The sequence below is a fragment of the Elephantulus edwardii genome, unplaced genomic scaffold, assembly GCF_000299155.1.
Source record: "Elephantulus edwardii isolate Elephantulus edwardi_28Jun2011 unplaced genomic scaffold, EleEdw1.0 scaffold00001, whole genome shotgun sequence".
In the NCBI taxonomy this organism is placed as follows: domain Eukaryota; kingdom Metazoa; phylum Chordata; class Mammalia; order Macroscelidea; family Macroscelididae; genus Elephantulus; species Elephantulus edwardii.
In genome coordinates this window covers 18,860,160-18,880,735 of record NW_006399751.1, presented here as the reverse complement: position 1 = coordinate 18,880,735, position 20,576 = coordinate 18,860,160, and positions in this window count along the sequence as shown.

The following is a 20,576-nucleotide window of genomic DNA, read 5'->3' as shown; positions in this document are numbered from 1 at the left end:
TTGATTCAGTGACTGGGATAATTGGGATGGGAGTGTCAGAGACAGTGCGATTGGCCCAGTACAGAGCGGAGTTTAGGGCTGTTGTACATACCGTCGCTATGAGTCGCAAGCGACTCGATGGCACCTAACAACAGCAACATGTCTTATGAATACAATATTATTTTAAATTCATGTCTATATAATATTTTTGTGTTGTCGCTAGTGTTATATATGTTTTTTAAAGAAATTGTTAACTACATGTAAGTCAAGAGGACAATATACAACTGGTAGTTTTTCTTTTATAGACACTGTCATCCTTTACTTTTCACAGTTATCTCAATGATCTGTATTTTTATTTTGCATGGTTTATGATGAAAACTTGGAAAAATGAGTTTTTACGGCTATCTAGTTAGCACAGTGTCATTTCTCAAAAATACAATGTTACAACTTAGCATAAATTTATATGATCATACTTGCCAATCAATTTCTCTCAAAGGTACTACTGTAAGTTGGGAAAACTTAATTTAAAAATATATTAAGGAGTTTATTATACTTTATAATCAATGAATTGTCATAATCAATGGCAAATAATGTTATAAAACAAAATCTCTTTGAATTAATGAATGTATGAAAACCCAATATCATTTCTAAACCTCCACTCAAATAAAAGATAAATTAATAAAAAATAAAATTTACAAGCTTCAGGAATGCAATAATAAACTCTATTACTTCCATAATACTGATTATGTGTTTTAAGTATAATAAATCTATTATTACTTATAATATAATATAGTAATACTAGATTAATCACCACAAAGACAATGGATAAACAAACTACCCTCCTTAAGGTCAAAGTCTATGTAAGAGTGGCTTCTCTGGGGCAATGAAAACGTTTCTGAAGTACTTACAAGTAGTGTTTGTCTACTAAAATGAAGGCACTAAATGCCACTGACCTGTTTACATTAAAATGTTTCATTTTGCTGCATAAATTTCAATCAGTAAAATTATCTGCTCAATTTAGAGAATAATAGCTTGTATCTTAAAGCTATGTGAGATGGAACTTTTAATAGAAACAACTGGAACAATTTTATGATGCATGAGTTTATAACAAATATTTGACTTCAGAAAATGATGCTATTATTTTCCTTAGACATGTCATGTGACTCATCATCAAATTTCTCCACATTACTCTTCATCTTGTTTTTAAGATTCTTTAAAAAGTTTATCTGAGTCTGAGGCTCAATGTCAAGAAAACAAAAATTCTCACCACTGGACCAATTGGTAGCATCAGGATGGATGGCGAAGAGATTGAGATTGTTCACAGCTTCAGTTTGCTTGGCTCCACGGTCAACACTCTTGGCACCAGTAGCCAGGAAATAAAAAAAACGTATTTCAATGGGAAAGTCTGCTATTAGGCACCTCTCTAATGTACTCAAGAGCAACGGTGTCTCTCTGGAGACTAAGGTGTGCCTGATACAGGCCATGGTTTTTGCAATCACTTGTTATGCATCAGAGAATTGGACAATGACTAGGGAGGATAGAAGGAGAACTGACGCCTTTGAGCTGTGGTGCTGGAGAAGAGTATTGAATGTACCATGGACTGCCAAGAAAACAAACAGATTCAACCTAGAGAGGGTTAAACCAGGCTACTCCTTGGAGGCAAGGATTCTGAGGCTTTGTCTGACATACTTTGGACATGTTGTAAAGAGAGACAGGTCCTTGGAGAGGGACATCATGCTTGGTAGGGTAGACAGCGCAGGAGGGGAAGATCCTCTTTGAGATGGATTGATTCAGTAACTGGGGTTATCGGGATGGGTGTGTCAGAGGTAATGAGACTGGCACAGGATAGAGTATTGTTTAGGGCTGTTTTACATAGGGTCTCTATGAGTCGCAAACAACTCAATTGCACATAACAACAACAATATTCTTTTAATCATATAATTTTTAAAAGGAGAGCTGTGGGTTTTTTCTATAAATGTGTTCTCATAGTAGTCTGCAATAAAATAAAAGTGAATTATATTAAAAGTAATATTTTTAAAAAACTGTATCAAGCCATAAAAGTTACTCTGGGATAGTCTAAGCCTTCAAGGTTTAGATATAGTAAAAGTGATGGCAACAGCTAGGGAAATTTGGCGATATAATCTGGTCATCCATAAGAAGTTGTGCTGTTAACTCAAATGTTGTACCTCTGGTGATTCAAATCCTCAGCAGCTCCACAGAAGAAAAATGGGCAATCGCTTCATGCGTGATTTACAGCCTCAGAAAACTCAATGGAGAGTTATCTATGAGTTGGTTCCAACTCTATGGCAATGAATATGTGAGTGGCAAAAACTAGGGACAATTTGAAACTAATAAATTTTACACTTATATTTAAATTTTTAGAGAATGTGAACATTAGTTATATTACCCCTTCACTCACTAAGGTGAAGCCTTCATTAATGACAACAGTATTTATTTTGCTATTTCAAAATCAACTAAACAGTTACATCTTCTTCCAAACTCACACCAAAGGCAGCAACTCACCAAACCAACACGTTTTTTTCCCCTGGCAGTTCATAGTTTATTCAATACTTCTTGCCAACATCACAGTTCACAAGCATTGATTGTTCTTTGGTTTTCCTTATTCATTGTCAAGTTTTTAGTTATTGTTGTTGTCATGTTTTTTCAAGTCTCTTGCAACTCATAGCGACCCTATGTACAACAGCCCTAAACTCTGCTCTGTCAGGTGCCAATTGCACTCTCTGACACTCCCATCCCGATTACCCCAGTCACTGAACCAATCCACCTCATTGAGGGTCTTCCCCTCCTGCACTGTCTCTCCACCCTCCCAAGCATGATGACCTTCTCCAAGGACTGGTCTCTCCTTACAACATGTCCAAAGTATGTTAGATGGAGCCTCAGAATCCTTGTTTCCAAAGAGCCACTCAGTTTAACCCTGTCCAGGATCAATCTGTTTGTTTTCCTAGCAGTCCATGGTACTCTCAATACTCTTCTCCAGCACCACAGCTCAAAGGAATCAATTCTCCTTCTATCCTCCTAGGTCATTGTACAGCTCTCTGATGCATAATAAGTGATTGTAAAGACCATGGTCTGTATCAGACACACCTTACTCTGCAGAGAGACACCATTGCCCTTCAGTATTTTGGAGAGGTCTCTAACAGCAGACTTTCCCATGGCATTACACCTTTTAATTTCCTGGCTACTGGTGCCAAGAGTGTTGACTGTGGAGCCAAGCAAATGAAGCTGCAAACAATCTCAATCTCTTCACCATCCATCCTGATGCTGCCAATTGGTCCAATGGTGAGAATCTTTGTCTTTTTGACATTGAGGCTCAATCCATATTGGAGGCTTCAGTCCTTGACCCTCTGCAGCAAGCACTTCAGGTCACCTCAGTTTTAGCAAGCAGGGTTGTGTCATCTACATAACACAGATTGTTTATAGATCTTCCACCAATCTTGACCCCACATTACTCCTCATGGAGCCCAGTCTCCTGGATACTCTGTTCTGCATACAGGTTCAAAAGGTATGGAGATAGGATGCATCCCTGGTGCATGCCCTTACCAATTTTGAACCGTGCAGTGTTTCCTTGCTCTGTTCTGACAACTGCCTCCTGGTCCAAGTGTAGGTTTCATATTAGAACAATCAAGTGTACTGGGATTCCCATTCTTCTCAGAGTCAGCCACAGTTTGTTATGATCCACACAGTGAAACGCCTTTGCATAGTCAATGAAACACACATATACGTTCCTCTGGTATTCCCTGCTTTCAGCTAAGATCCATCTAACATCAGCTACAATATCTCTAGTACCACGACCCCTTCTAAACCCAGTCTGGACTTCTGGCAGTTCTCTGCTGATATGCTGTTCCAGTCATTTGAAAACACTATGGCTTGGATAGGACACACTTGTTCTTTAAACAGGCATAATTTTTCTTGAACACTTTGGAGAGGTCCTTGATAGCAGATTTCCCAAGGCAACACATCCTTGGATTTCTTACTGCAGTGGGTATATAGCATATGGTAAACTGACCCATAGGTTTTCAAAGGCTGTAAATCTTCATGGAAGTCAACTGAACCAACACTTTTTAAAAAATTAGTCAGTATTTAATATCTTAGCTTAATTAATTATGATGATGTAAGTTTTGTTTCATGTTTAAAAAAGAACCACTTAGACATCACAATTCTTCTTAATTCACACTTGAAATTAGTGATAAACATTGCACGACTCTCTCTTCTATGGAATCATGTATGTTTTTCTCCAAAAATCTGGCCCAAATCCTTCAAGCACAGCTGGTACCTTAGTCGATATTTTTTTATTAAATGGCTGGATTGAATTAAGTCTAGAATAACATTTATTGTTATGGAGCATGAACATTGTCTTGACTCTTAGTTCAAAGCTATGATTTTGTTATTTATAAAATGAAATATATTTATCTAAAAGTCAGAATGTTTATTCCACTTGATTTTCTGGCGGTACTAAGTATTTTTGTTTTAAAGTTTTAATTATAATTTTTAGACTAAAAATTAAGAGTTAAAAAATGTTTGGTATTACTTAGCAATCAGACCCTTGAAACAAATTCTCAGAACTAAATTATTTTCTCATTTTTCTTTTTAGCTTATGATTTGGATATGATACCTACAAGTAACTAGTAGACACTTAGTGAAACTCTCGTGGATTGAACTGACTGATTTCTCAGATCCACTGCTAATTAATTTCTTAAAAATAAGTAATAATATTCTATACAGGTTTGTTGTCCTTGACAATAAATTACTTTATTAAATGCACTCCCAGCCCTGGTTGGTGGTCATCTTAGTGGCAATAAGAGAGTGAGAATCCCAGCTATTAAAATTTTTGGGAAAGATTTTACTTTAGGAAAAATTCATTGCAAATTTAATTAAAGGTTCCAGAAGAGTTGACTTTTCATTCATTCATGGTTAAACATTTTCCTCCCCCTCTCCTCCCTCCCTCTCCCCAGTGCACTTTCTTTTTTAAAATATTAATTCATTGTTGCACAATTTCCTCCCTCCTCCTCATCTCCTTCCAGTCCCCCCAAGTCCTCTTTTCAATATGCCTCTTATTCTGGACTGTTGTCTTACATATTATGATAATTTCATATTCCTTTTAAACATTTCTCTCCTTTTTCTGTTCTAATACAGTGTTCACTAAAAGTTTTTACTTTAATAGAACTAGATGATGTTTTAGTGTTTTTCTCTAGAAGACTTATAAAAGTCATCTCTATTATACTAACACTTGTTAGTATGAGTGGATGGTAGTTGCAAATAGTTCCTCAATTTATTGCCACATTGTGATAACCAAATATATACACACACACACACACACAAAACAACAACAACAACAACAACAGCAACAACCCTAGTTCTAAAACTTGTAATCCAGCTACTAATAGCAAAACTTACAGCACAAAGAAAGAATTAAACTTTAAATTCACCACTTTGGAGCATTACATATTGCTACCATTGACATGTTTCAGCAATAGATTCATCCCTAAACACAGTTATCAGTCTATGACTCAAAATTTGGAAGACAGCTGTCCAAATGACTAGAACAGATCCATATTTGTTCTCATTTCAAAAAAAAAGGTGATCCAATAGAATTTGAAAATTATTGAACAGTATCACTAATATCACATTCAAGTAAAATCTTGCTGAATATTATAAAAAATATCAACACGGAATTGCCAGAAACTCAAGTTGGATTTAAAGGAAGCTGTAACACAAGAAATTTAATTGTGATGCCAGATATATCCTGGCTGAAAAGACTGAATAAAAAAAGTATATCCTTTTTGTTTTACTGACTTTTCAAAGACATTTGACCATGTAAAACCTAGCAAATTATGGTTAATATTGTAAAAAGTGAGAATCTGAGTACACTTAATTATGATTATGTGAAACTTAGACCAAGAAGCTATTGTCTATATAGAGTAAACTACTGCATGGTTTTAAATAAAAGTGTGTGTCAGTACTGTATTGTTTCTCCATATTTATTAAATCTATCTGGACAAATAGTTGAAAAGCTGGAATTTATGAAGAAAAATATGTGATCAAGATTGGAAGATGATTTATCAACACCCTGAGTGATGTGATTGATAAACCTTGTTTGCTGTGATTAAAGAAGAATTGAATGTTTGCTGCAGAAGATAAAAATTAGAGCCTTCAAAATAGACCACATCTCAAAGAGGACAAAAATTCTCACCACTGGGCTGATAGGCAACATTGTGAGAGATGGAGAAAAGATTCATCTTACTTAGATTCACAATCAACATCCTTGGTACCAGCAGTCAGGAAATCAAAAGAAGTATTGCATTGGGAAAATTTGATCTCGAGGACCTCTCCATAGCACTGAAGAGCAATGATGTCAATTTAAACATTGAGTACACCTCATTCAAGCCGTAATATTTTCAGTAACTTGCTATGCATCTGAAAGTTGGATAATGAATAAAGATAACAGAAGAATAATTGATGCCTTTTAGTTGTGATGTTGGAGAAGATTACTTATTATCCCATAGACTTCCAGAAGAACAAAAAATATGTTGGAGAAAGTGCATCCAGAGTGCTTTTTTGGAGGCAAGCAAGCATGGTGAAGCTTTGCCTCACGTATTTTGAGCACAGTGTTAGGAATGGCCAGCCCTTGGAAAAGGACTTCATGCTTGGCATGGTGGGGGGTCGTGAAAGAGAAGACTTTAAATGAGGTGGATTGACACAGTGACTACACCAATACACCCAAGTATATTAAAAAATAATGAGGATTATACAGGATAGACCACAGTTCAGATCTATTGTTTGTAGAGTGGCCATGAGTCGTAGTCAACTCAAAGGCACCTAACAAGAATATTATATCCTTTATCCTGGTTTTGCCTAAACTTGGGGGAAAAATTTTTCTCTCATTTTATCTATCTCTTCATCTCATTGCAAATTGGTAGGATTTGACTCTTAGGTGACCCTCTAGTGGATTTCTAAGTTTGAAATCACATGAGAGGAGATTGTCAATCCTGTGGAGGAGACGGTGGATCGAATTACAAGGAAGAAAAGCTTTTGGGTTAGTAGTCCAACTCCCTAAGGTCTAGTCATGAGAGTGCCCTAGCACTTTACTTAACTTCAATTAAAGTATTTTGACCTTCTATCTACTTGGACCAACAAGCTGTACCTTGACATACTATCTAAAACAGAAAATAAAACATGTCAACAATCTGACAGGAAATGTGTTTTTTTTGTTGTTGTTGTTTCTTTGTTTGTTTTTGGGTTTTTTTTTTACACCCATCTGCCCACATTTCTCCTCCATGGACATAATGCTTATTTTATTGATAAAAGAGGAAGTTATTGTTGTTTCCTGATTATGTTCATATTTCTTTGTTTTACTGCTTTGTTCAAATATGAGAGAAAATCAGAAGACTCAAGAAGAAACAGGAATTTTTTCTAAATTCATGAACATCTTAAAGTATGTTTGTTAAAGCATCTGAAGTATGTCTTGGACTATTCATGAAGGATCACACCCAATTAAAGTGTTTTTTCACTAAACACCAGTTAGTATTTTTACTTAATTCTAAGATGAGAGTTGTCATCAGTTTATATTTATAAACTTCACATAAATTTTGTATCTTAGTTTCTAAATATTTGCAATTGACAAATTCAATATTTTTTTTCTTTTTGTCCCCTTAGGAGGTCTGTAATAAGTTACTGATTTATAACCAAGTATATTGTGTGTAGTCATATGCTTAAGTTAAATATTTGCTATTTATAATTGGCAACAAGTTTTAAACAAAGTAAATAAAATCATGAAACAAAAGCTAAAATTTTGTGAGATAACAATGACATTTCACACCTGTGTTATCTTCAAAGTTTTCAGTAAATCTAATAAACTGATTCTGTCTTCTTCATGTTGTTCTTATTTTCTCAGAAAAAAATAAAGAAAAGAATGGGAATAAAGTGTTATATGGTAGTCAGAATGAACTAGTAAATAATCTTTATTAAATATGGAATTTAAGAAAACTATGTGATTTCAGATTTTTAAGGAAACATAGCATATACTCTCATAGTTCAACTTAGTTTGAATATAAGTTTATGAATATAATAAAAATTCAGGGTGTATTTTAAGAGAAATGAAAATATGGGCATTATTTCTGCTTTTATTAATGAATAAATAAAGCTTGAAGAACTTTAAACTTGAAGAGAATAAATAAATTAGCTGCCTGCATATGCCAGGGATTATTCTACCACGAGTAAACCAAGACCTGAATTTGTAATCTTTTAGAAAGAGAGCTATTAATCAATTAATCACACAATCTAACTTTACAGAGAGACAATTACACTCTACAAAAATGTTACTGAAATCTTTGGCATCTATTAAAATTATGCAGTTCAATATAACAATTGTGAGTAGCCCTGGAAGTTTAACAGCAAGGCCCTCAAAAATTAGTGAAATATTGACCTTTCTAAGCATCTCCCAAACCCTAACAAATCTTTGGGAGAAAGACCTAGAGTTGAACTCTCATAAAAATTACACCCTTAAGAACTCTATGGGGCACTTCTGCTCTGTTTCATGGGGGTCTAACGTGAAAGGAGCTCTCATGACATAGTCCATTGGGTGCTGTGCTACTAACCAGAAGGCTAGGCATTTCCAGAAGTTTGAATCTACCAAAGGATATATGGAAGAAAAATGGGTTTTCCTCTCCCATTAGGATTTTCAACCTTGGAAACCCAGTGATCACTATGAGTCGAAAAAGGAGTAGAGGATAATGAGAGAGTTATTAGTAATTGGTCTTCTAACAGAAAGATCAATACTTCGAATCCACTAGCTAGATCTGCAGAACAAAGATGATATATCTCTTTCTATATATACTGATTCGGAAACCTGATGGAGGGCAACAAGGAGTCAGAATTGACTGGACAAGATTATAGTAGCCACTTGGATAAGCATAACAATTCAGCCTTAATTAAACAAACAAACAAACAAACAAAAAACAAAAACCTTTAAAAAAAACAAGGCTTATTTAGCTAAGAAATTTATAATGCCAGGAAGAAAGTATGAAAAAAAAAAGTCTAAGGAGAAGCAAAATAGAAGTTTGCAGAGGGCATTCAGGCAACAGAAAGTATACAACAAGGTAAAAATCAGTGCTATGGAAATTCTGACAGTAAAATTACATCCCATACTGGGGAATAGAAGAGGGACTGGTGTTAAATATTTAAGTCTTAAAGACAGGCATTTTATGAATGTTTCCACTCTGTCCAACTTATAATAGAAAGCTATTTTTTTTCTATAGAGACAAGAGATTATCAATGTTAAAATATTGTTCTTGCATATACAGATATAAGACTTCAAATGATCTAACACAAACTCAAATCCTGAAATAAACTTCTTCAAAAGCTATTTTTTTTTTTTTACGGAGATGTCCAAGTTTCCTCATGTGTTATCAACAGTGTGGAACTAGGGAGAGAGACAGAAAGAGAGAGAGAGAGAGAAAGAGAGAGCGAGCTTCCTACATTGAGGAGTGAGACTTGAGGGAGAATGAAGCAACAAGACCCGGCAAGAGCAAGACCATACTAAGAACAAGACCCTGGTGACAGCAAGATCCTGGTGAAAGTGAGAAATTGGTGGTGAGACCCTGGTGATGGTGGTGGAGAGTCTGTGGTATTACTGTGGAGAAACTGGCATGAGGCATAACCAGAGGAGCCCTGAAAAAAAGGCCACAGTTAAATTTTGCTATTCTCGTCAGTTGATTGAAGGAGAAGCTGTTTTATCACTACTCTGAGACAAAACTTGCTAGATAATTTGGATTTGAGCTACTGAATTGAAACCAGGAATTTTGGTAATTTAGGAATTATATTTTGCCGTTAATCTGGCTTGAGACTGCTGGATTTACATTGAGTAATATTATCGCCTTCTCCACTCTACAACTTATTTCCCAAATAAAACTCACAATTGTGACTAAAGGGTGTGAGTCTTGCAATAAATATTGGACCCAAATGATTGGTAAAAAGAGGTTCAGGCGCATGAGAGCTCGCATGTCTGATCTTGCAGCTGTCTGTTTGCGGCTATGAATATTATTGATGGGGATAGTTCCTGTTTATGAAGTGAGTGAAAGGCAGGCTCCGCCACCTTCACATTGCATCTGCTCCATTCAAAACTGTCCTAAAGTTCCTGCATCTCTGCATCAGCTACAAGAAATAACATGGAAAAGTAGAAAAGACATTATTCAGGAAATTATTGGCATTAGATTGACATTAGATTTCTATCACATATAAGCACTGATAGCTTTTTAAAAAAATTATATGTTTAAAAATAAAAAGAGACAATCCTTTGTACTTTAAGAATATTTCAAGTCACTAAAAAATAAATAAATCTGGGCTTCACAAATTTACCAAATTCTTAATATTGTGAGAAATTAAGTGTCATATCACTGTATCACTCTTAGATGTGTTCAGGTTTACATTCTGTTTCTGAAAATGTGACTGGCTACCCTAATACACTCAAGTTGTCTTTATAAATCATCATAAACTCTTTCAATTCGCATTCAGTGGTTTAAAACCTAATCAGAATAAGTAGAAAATCTGGTTGAGGTGTCTCATCAGGTAATTAAATATATATAATATCTTTCTCTAGTTCTTAACTTTTTCTTCTCTGACCCCATTTCCCTTTCTTTATGAGCAGTTTCTGACACATGGCAGCCTAGTGCTTGCATGTGAGAATAATGAGATTCCAGGCATTTGTTCCTTTCTCTGCCTGCTGGTTAGGCAAAGTGCTATGTGGATTGATTTGTACTGGTACTTGGCCAGTCCCCCGTTTCCCATTTGCCCACTGACAGGTTTTATGAAGGACAGTAAGTGCACAGTTGCCACCTCCTTTATGAGTTCATCTGTAACATTGTGCCATGTGCCTTTCCCAGTTTGAGTTTGTTTACTGCCATTTCCTTCTCTGCCAGGAAAGGTGAAGGTTATTTTATGGCTGTGCAGATGATTGCCTCACACTTGGTCTCATCTATGAGGTCCCTTGGTACCTCATAGAGCTTCTTGAAATATACTTTCCAGTGGTTTTGGATGTCTTCCTGTGCTGTTAGCACTTTACCATCTGCTGTTCTGATGCCATTTCAGTCTTTGGGTAAAATTCAATGTTTACAAATCCCTTTGTAGTGTTTTATCTACCTCTTGTTTATAATATTTTTTACAACATTGATTGTTATTGTTTTATCTCTTGTAGCTTGGTTTTCATTTTTCCCAAGTATTTTCAGGTCTTTCAGAGGAAAATAAAAATCATTAAGTGCATCATTCTAACTTAGCCCACTATCCTAACTGATAATGTTAAAATGCACTTTAAAACTGATTGAAGTGAAATAGAAAATCTATATCTACTAGTTTAAAAAGCTTAACTATCTCTTATGATTGCATATAATTCAGTTATTAGTCATCTCTATAGAACTGTTAGTGTTATTTAATATCTTCTTTACTTTTTTAAATTCCCATTGATTAATTTTTACACTTTTCTCCCTGCCCACCCCTCTCCCCCAGTACACTCTTCTCTTTGAAAAGTAAAAATAAAAAATTCTTTCAGTGTTTTACAATCCCTCCCCCAAGGTCCACTCCACTATGCAGCCTTCGTTCTAAACTCCTGTCATGACAATAATACCTAATCACATATTCTTTTCCTATTTAATGCTTTATGTTGAGATCTGGAGTACAACATAGAGCAGTTATAGCAATTTTACATGTTCTGATTTTATTTTTGCTGGTTTTGTTTTAAATTTAGAACTGTTTTCCAAATTACACATAATACTAAATACCTATTCTTTTCTTTCTAATTATCAAATTGTTATTAAAGGAGCATAAATTTCTATAAGTCCTTGAAATAAATTATCACACTATTTAAAATTATTTAACTTACAACTTATCACTACTGACACCTACTTAGAATACATTTCGACTAAGCTCTAACACTTAGAAATAAATGAAAACAAGTGATATTTTTTCTTTTTGTTTTTTTTCCTTTGCTCTTAAAATAATGAGTTTAAGTACTCCCTACATTGGATTTAGACCACTACACACACAAAAAACATTTTTTCATGCTTTTTCTTGCTATTGCATGAAAAGTCAGAGAAAGAGAAAAGCCCTTCTAAAAGATGGGTTGGCAGAATGACTATAAGAATGGGTTCAAGCATCTCAGAGATCATGAGGATAGAAGATGGTAAGGCAAGGTTCCGCTCTATTGTTCACTGGGTCTCTATAAGTTGTAACTGTCTCAACAGCTCAAAATATCAACAATAGAAATAAAACAGGAGAATTAAAAATCATAAATGAGATTTATGTGGTGATAAATATTGACAGAATGTTTAAGTGCTTCTCAGCATTCAAGGAAATTTTCCAAATGCTCTAAAACTTAATGTTGTTTTTGTTGGTAAGTGCTGTCGAGTCATAGGCGACTCTGAACAAAAGTCCTCAACATTTGTGTGACTTTCATCCTTTCTCCAGGTTCATAGGGTTTCCAGAGGCAAGCTGTTATGAAAGTGGATGCCACTCCTGCTTCCAAGCTTGTTTTAATCGAGGAGCGCCACCAAACACTGTCCACCATGGGTAACCATTAATGCATTTGACACAGTGCCACAGTGTTCAGCTTCATAGCAACCACAAATTACCTCTATATGGCAAGTGGATGCACCAGGGCTATACCACCTACAAGAATGTTTAAACAAAACAATGAAAAACAGGCCTGAGGGCTGCACCCTCCTTTGGCTTGGTAACATCACTTTCTCTCCACTAGGCCAACTGATCTCTATGTTGGTGTTATTGTTGTTAAGTGCCATCAAGTCATAGGTGACTCATAGTGACCCTGTGAAAAAGTTACTAAAACTTAATATTGATGACAAAAACATAAGGCTACAAATGAACATATCATTGATATAACCTAATTTTTATTGATACATAAAAAATTAACTTACAAAAACAATTTGACTTAATTTAAATTATCTCATTTTTCCCAAGTGAAGGTTCTCTTTTGCCCCTTCCTATATCACATGCAAGCAAAATACTGCTGAAGATCATAAAGACTAGAACAGTACATAGATAGGGGATTTGCAGAAATTTAAGAGGGATTTAGGAGAGACTGTTGCACCAGGAATATCATTACTGATGTCAAGTGGATCCTAGCTGAAAGTAAGGAATACAAGAAGAATGTCTACTTGTGCTTTATTGGATATGCAAAGGGGCTTGACTGTGTGGATCGTGACAAGTTGTGGCTGACACTGAGAAGAAAGGGAAACCCAGAGCACTTGATTGTGCTCATGAGAAACCTATACCTGGATCAGGAGGCTGTTGTGCAAACAAAGAACTGGAGCATGGCATGGTTTGGAATTGGGAAAGTAGTGCATCAGTAATGTATTCTAATTATCTCCTTACCTGTTCAATTTATATGCTGAGCAAATTATCAAAGAAGCTTGACTCTGTGAAGAGAAGTGTGGCATCAGAATTTGAGGGAGACTCATCAATTATTTGTTATGCAGATGATGCAACCTTACAGAGATTAAGAAGGAATTGTAGCACTTATTGCAGAAGATCAAGGAATTCAGCTTTCAGTATGGATTATGTCTCAATATAAAGAAAATGAATATTCTTGCCACTGAGACGATGGATGGAGAGGACACTGAAACTGTCAACAGCTTCATCTTTCTTGGATCCACAATTAACACCCTTAGTATGAGCTGTCATGAAATATGGAGACACATTGCACTGGGAAAATCTCAGTTAGATAATTTTCCAAATTATTGAGGAGTAGTGAAGTCAGTTTGAGAACTAAGTTGCATCTGATTCAGGCCATGGTTTTCCAGTTACTAGCTATGCATCTGAGACCTGGACAATGAATAAGGATGACAGAAAAAGACCTGATACCTTTGAGCTGTGGTGTTGGAAAAGAGCACTGAACATCCCATGGATGGCCAAGAGAATGAACAGATATGTCTTGGAGAGGATGCAGCTAAGGTGCTCTTTGGAGGCGAGAACGTTGTGACTTCCCCTCACATTCTTTGGATGCACTACCAGGAAGTGCTATTTCATGGTTAAGGGCATGATGTTGGTAAGGATGAAAGGTTCGTGAAGGAAAGGAAGACCCACAACCAGCTGGTTTATTTAACATGGTGACTGCTACGATGGGCTCTAGTGTGTCAGAAAGGGTGAGGATGGCACAGGACAGGATTCGGTTCAGATCTTTTATTTATAGAGTCGTTATGAGTACTTGACTCAATGTCACCTAACAACAATATAGCTATACTAAAGGGATTGAGAAATTATGAGTACAGATCACTTCGAAGCACTATACTTTTCTTTAAAATGAGTTATCCTTTCACAGAAAAGAGAAGAAACAAAAATAACCAGAAATTGATTGAAAGGAGGACAGCTTATTATTTCTTTCATCCCTCTTTACATAGTTCCATATAACCCTAGTATTTGCTGTGTTGCCTCAAGTTCATGTACTGAAAAGCATGCTTGATTTAAATGGTTAGAACCTTTCAGCTGCACCATGGCAAATAAATGGGTAACTTTTTTGAGTGCAATTTACAGCCTCTAAAAATCTATTCAAGGATTAGCTATGAGTCAATTTTGAACCATTGACATTGAGATTAAGCTTTGCTAGTATACAGAAAAATGTCATGAAACAATGTATGATCAAGAGCCTATGGTGGTGAAGGAGGAAATTCAAGCTACTCTGAGGAAACTGGCAAAAAAAAAAAAACAACACAAGCCTGGCCCCAATAATTGATGGCATATTAATTGAAATATTTCACATGATACCCTGGACATGCTCTCCAAGTTGTGTCAAGAAATCTGGAGAATATCCAATTGACCAGCTGATAAGAGATTCATAATTGTCCCTATTCAAAAAAGACATAACCCAGTAGAGAACAGAAATCATTGAACAATACCATTAATATCACATGCCAGCAAGAGACTGCTGAAAATGATCCAAAAATGACTGGAGCAGCACTTCCACAGAGAACTGCTTGATGTGCAGGCTGGATTTGCAAGAGGCCATAGTATTAGAGATATGATAGTTAATGCTGGATGGATCTTGGCTAAAAGCAGAAAGTAACAGAGGGACGTCTGTGTTTCATTGGCTGTGCAGAGACATTTGACTATGTGGATCACAATAAACTGTGACTGACTCTGAGAAGAATGGGAATTTCAGAACACTTGATTGTACTTATGCAAAACTTACACTTGGACCATGAGGTTGTCATCAGAACAGATCAAGGAAACATCATAGTTCAAAATCAAGAAAGATACATGCCAGGGATGCATTCTGTATCAATCTATATGTAGAAAAGATCATCCAGGAGGCTGGACTCTATAAGGAGGAATGTGGCATTGGGATTGGATAAAGACTCATCAACAACTTTTTATGCAGATGATACAGCCTTGCTTGCCAAAACTGAGAAGGGCATGAGACATTTGCTGCAGATGGTCAAGGATTACAGCAAGGATTGCAGTATGGATTGAACTCAACATCAAGAAAACAAAGATTCTCACCATTGGGACGATTGGCAGCATCATGATAGATGGTGAATAGATTGAGATTGGCAACAACTTCAGTTTCCTTGGCTCCACAATCCACACTCTTGGTACCAGCAGCCAAGAAATAGAAAGACAAATTCCACTGGGAAAATCTGCTGTTAGCAAGTTCACCAGAGTACTGAAGAGTAATGATGTCAGTCTTGAGACTAAGATGTACCTGATCTGTTCATGGTCTTCACAATTACTTGCTATGTATCAGAAAGCTGGACAATGATGAAAGATGATAGAAGGAGAATTGATTCCTTTGAGCTGTGGTGCTGTGAGAAGAGTTTTGAATATATCATGAACGCTAGGAGAACAAACAGGTTCATCCTGGGGAGGGTGAGACCAGGCTGCTCCTTTATCTGAAATACTTTGGACATGTTGCAAGGAGGGACCACTACTTGAAAAGAGATGTCATGCTTGGGAGGGTGGAGAGAAAGCACAAGAGAAGAAGACCATAAATGAGATGGATTGACTCAGTGACTGGGGTAGTGTGGGTGAATGTGTCGGAGACAATGCAGTTGGTTCAAGATAGAACAGGGTTCAGAGCTGTTGTTCACTGAGTTGCTATGAATAGCAAGTGACTTGACAGCACACAACAACAGTATATCAACTGTCATCAGTTGTTTCCAATTCATATTAATCCAAATTATAGTACATTCATATCATAGCACAGAATAAAACTACCAATGGGGTTTTCAAGGCTGTAATAGCTCCAGAAGCAGACAGGCCCAGTTTTCTGCCCTCCAGCTATGAGGGAATCTGAACAGTCAACCATTTGGATTGTTATTATTGGGTACCATGGACTTATAGTTGGCCCTCCAACAGTTTTTCTGAAGCAGTAACACACACACAGAAGATTGCCCATCCTTCTTCCACTGGGAGATTGAAACTGCTTGTCATTTGATTAACAATGTATTTACTTACTACTAACGCCAGAGGATAGTGAATCCAAACTGCCAACCTTCCAGGCAGCAGTTCAATACATTGCACACTTTACCACCGCAAAAATCCACTTTGTTGCTGTTGTGTACTATTGAGCTGAAACTGAACCAAAGATGACTTTTCAGAGGGTTTACAGAGGTAGTAAGTCACAAGGGAGGAGATTGCCCATCCTTCTCTTAAGGAGCAGCTGGAGGATTCAGTCTGTGTGTGCAAAAAAGAGCAAAGTCTATGTAGGAACAGCCATATCTGACCTTGACCAACTTCACAAAGGAGACCTGTCCCAAGGAACATCATTAAGAACACAAGCCCAATTCCCAGGAGGTCAGACATGTCTCTCATGATCCTGTGCCTGTTTCAACTCATCCCAACACCAATCTTACTGCTTTACCAAGTCCAAAATCTGATGTGGTAGCTCAGACCCCATAAAACCATATTGGGGAAATCAGAAGGTTATAAACCAGGTTAAAAGCAGAGCATAATCAGGACAATTTCCTAAATGTGCTCATAGGAACCTTAGCTTTGAACTTCACACCTTTAGGCCTGAGTAGTTCTCAGTCCTGCCAATTATCCCCCAATACCCACCCTCCCCCCACCCCCCACACACACACTTCCCAGTCCTCCAACAATTTTGAGCAAGTCTTTTAACTCAGGTTACATGACATAGCAGTACCAAGATCCACTCTGTTTCATGTCAGATCTCTGGTTCTCTGCTGTGGCTAATCTCACTATTTCTTTCATAACGGGAAACCTATACTTGGACCAAGAGGCAGTAGTCAGAACAGAGCAGGGTAACACTGCATGGTTCAAAATTGGGAACGGTGTGCACCAGGGATGCATCCTGTCTCCATACCTTTTCAACATGTATGCAGAGCAGATTATCCGAGAGGCTGGGCTCTATGAGGAGAATTGTGGCATCACAATTGGTGGAAGATCTATTAACAATCTGCGTTATGCAGATGACACAACCCTGCTTGCTGAAACTGAGGAAGACCTCATGCACTTGCTGCGAAGGGTCAAGGACTGCAGCCTTCAGTATGGACTGAGGCTCAATGTCAAGAAGACAAAGATTCTCACCACTGGACCAATTGGCAGAGTCAGGATGGATGACGAAGAGATTGAGATTGTTCACAGCTTCAGTTTGCTCGGCTCCAAGGTCAACACTCTTGGCACCAGCAGTCGGGAAATCAAAAAGCGTATCGCGATGGGAAAGTCCGCTGTTAGGGACCTCTCTAAAGTACTCAGGAGCAACAGTGTCTCTCTGGAGACTAAGGTGCGCCTGATACAGGCCATGGTATTTGCAATTGCTTGTTATGCTTCAGAGAGTTGGACAATGACTAGGGAGGACAGAAGGAGAGTGGATGCTTTTGAGCTGTGGTGCTGGAGAAGAGTACTGAATGTACCATGGACTGCCAGGAAAACAAACAGATTCATCTTGGAGACGATTAAACTAAGCTGCTCCTTGGAGGCAAGGATTCTGGGGCTTTGTCTAACATACTTTGGACATGTTGCCAGGAGGGACGGGTCCTTGGAGAGGGACATCATGCTTGGGAGGGTGGAGGGACGGCACAGGAGGGGAAGACCCTCTATGAGATGGATTGACTCGGTGACTGGGGTAATCGAGATGGATGTGTCAAAGGCAGTGCGGTTGGCGCAGGATAGAGCAGGGTTTAGGGCTGTTGTGCATAGGGTCGCTATGAGTCGCAAACGACTCGATGGCACATAACAACAACAACAACAACACTAATCTAACTGGTGTGTGAATCTCTAGTCCTGAAAGACACGGTGTACATTTCTTGCTTCTTTTTTGCTAGTGATGTTTCTCCTTCTGCTGCTAGATCTGCTCAATTTAATGGTGAGACTAGCCAATCCCATTGCGAATTGGTGAGACTAGCTAATCTCCTTGTGGATAGGCTAACAAGCCCTATTTACATTGTCCTGCCCATCTACATTGCAAAATCAAATTCAATAGCTTAAACACTAATCTCTTCATACTACAGCCTGTTTTTGAGTTGCAGTGCACCTTCTTACACTAGCCCAGAAGAGCTCCCTTAAATTTCTTTCAGGTCTTTTTTTTTTCCTTCTTCTTCTTTTCTTCAACATTCATTCTCTGTAACATGCATATTTGTTTCTGTGTTTAACTTTTTAATTTTGATTAGAGTAAAAGTTTACCGAGTTGATTTACATTGAATTATACTAATCATATACATTTCCTTTATGACATTGATTAAAATCCCTATGGCAAGATCCCACTTCCTTCTATCTTCCTTGATGTTCTTGTTTCTACTAATTCTTCTATCCTTCTGCTTCCTGCTTTTTTGATCTTTATCCCTGATCATGTCCTGCACTTGTGATCAATCTTATGTTGTTGGTTTCTCTAAGAACTGAACATCTTCCTAGAGTCATTGTTCAATGTGTAGATTTGTCTTCTGTTTGGTCAAAATTTGTTGATTAAAATCACTATTGCAAGAGCTCAGTGTGAACTAGTCCAAGGTTGTAAAAAGGCTACATATTTTAATTTATTCTACATAGTAAGTTCCAATTGAATTGTTTTAACACTACGGAAAACATTCAATTTTTCAATTCATTACTGAAACACTTGCAAACAGCAGCAATAATTTAACACCTTACAGAGGCAATGCTGCTGAAGATAAACTTAAGCATATATTTATTTTAAGATTAGTTATTTATGTGTTAGATGATACAATTTTTGTATGCTGTATATTATTCTTCAGAGAGAGTGAAATGCTTTCAAGCAATTAGATTAAATGCACAAATCAATAGAGGATACTGTCGGTCTCATTACCTATTTTCTGTTTAATTGACTAAAATATTTACATAACAATATATTTTCCTACAGAATTTCATTAGAAAATATACAAGCACCAATTATTAAATAAATACTTGAATTTAAAGAAAAACTCTCCATTGTGAAATTTCTAAAAGATCTAGTTTCATTGTAACAACACTGGTGTTGCAATAAATAATTAACTACATTTGCTATACCCATAAAATCTTAAATGGAACTACACATCTCCACTTTACTTTTGTCTATATTGAACGAAAAGAACAGAATGTATTGTACTTGTGTGAAGTTTTAAAAATATTATTCCCTTTAATATTAAGTCATATTCAAAAGTTAATTTACATGAAAATATAAATATATCTATGCTGTTGGTGGTATTGTTTTGTGCCATCAAGTCACTGGTGACTCATAGTGATTCTATGTTCAGCATCTCTGAAACCTGCTCTATAATGAACCAACATTATCATCTCTGACACACCTACCTACAGTACCCCAGTCACTCAGTAAATCTGTCTCTCCGAGGATCTTTCTTTCTTGCACTGTCCCTCTGCCTTCCCAAACATAATGTCCCTCTTCAAGGACTGGTCTCTTCTTCCAACATGCCCAAAGGTGTCAGACGGGGCTTCAGAATCCTTGCCTCTAAGAGGCAGCCTGGTTTTATCCTAGCAGTCCATGATAAACTAAAAACTCTTCTCCAGCACCACATTTCAAAGTTATCAAGTCTCCTCCTATCATCCCTAGTCATTGTCAATCTTTCTGATACATAGCAAGTAATTGTGAAGACCATGGCCAGGATTAGGTGCGCCTTAGTCTACAAACTGACATTGCTGCTCTTCAGTACTCTGGCAAGGTCTTTGAAAGCAGATTTCCCCAAAGGAATTTGTCTTTAGATTTCCTGCCTTTTGGTACCAAGAGTGTTGATTGTGGACTCAAGGAAACTGAAGCTGTAACAATCTCAATCTCTTCACCATCTACCATGATGCTGCCAATTGTCCAAGTAGTGAAAAATCTTTGTTGTCTTTTTTTTAATGTTGGCTTCAATCCATATTTAAGGTTGCAGTCCTTGATCATCTGCAGCAAATGCCCGAGGCCCTCCTCAGTTTTGGCAGCAAGGCTGTGTCATCTGCATAACACAGGTTGTTGATGAGTCTTTCTCCAATTCTAATGCCACATTCCTCCTCATAGAGCCCAGCCTCCCAGAATATCTGTTTCATATATAGATTGCAAAACTGTGTTTCCTTGCTCTGTTCTGACAGTGGCCTCCTGGTCCAAGTACAGATTTCACATAAGCACATCCAAG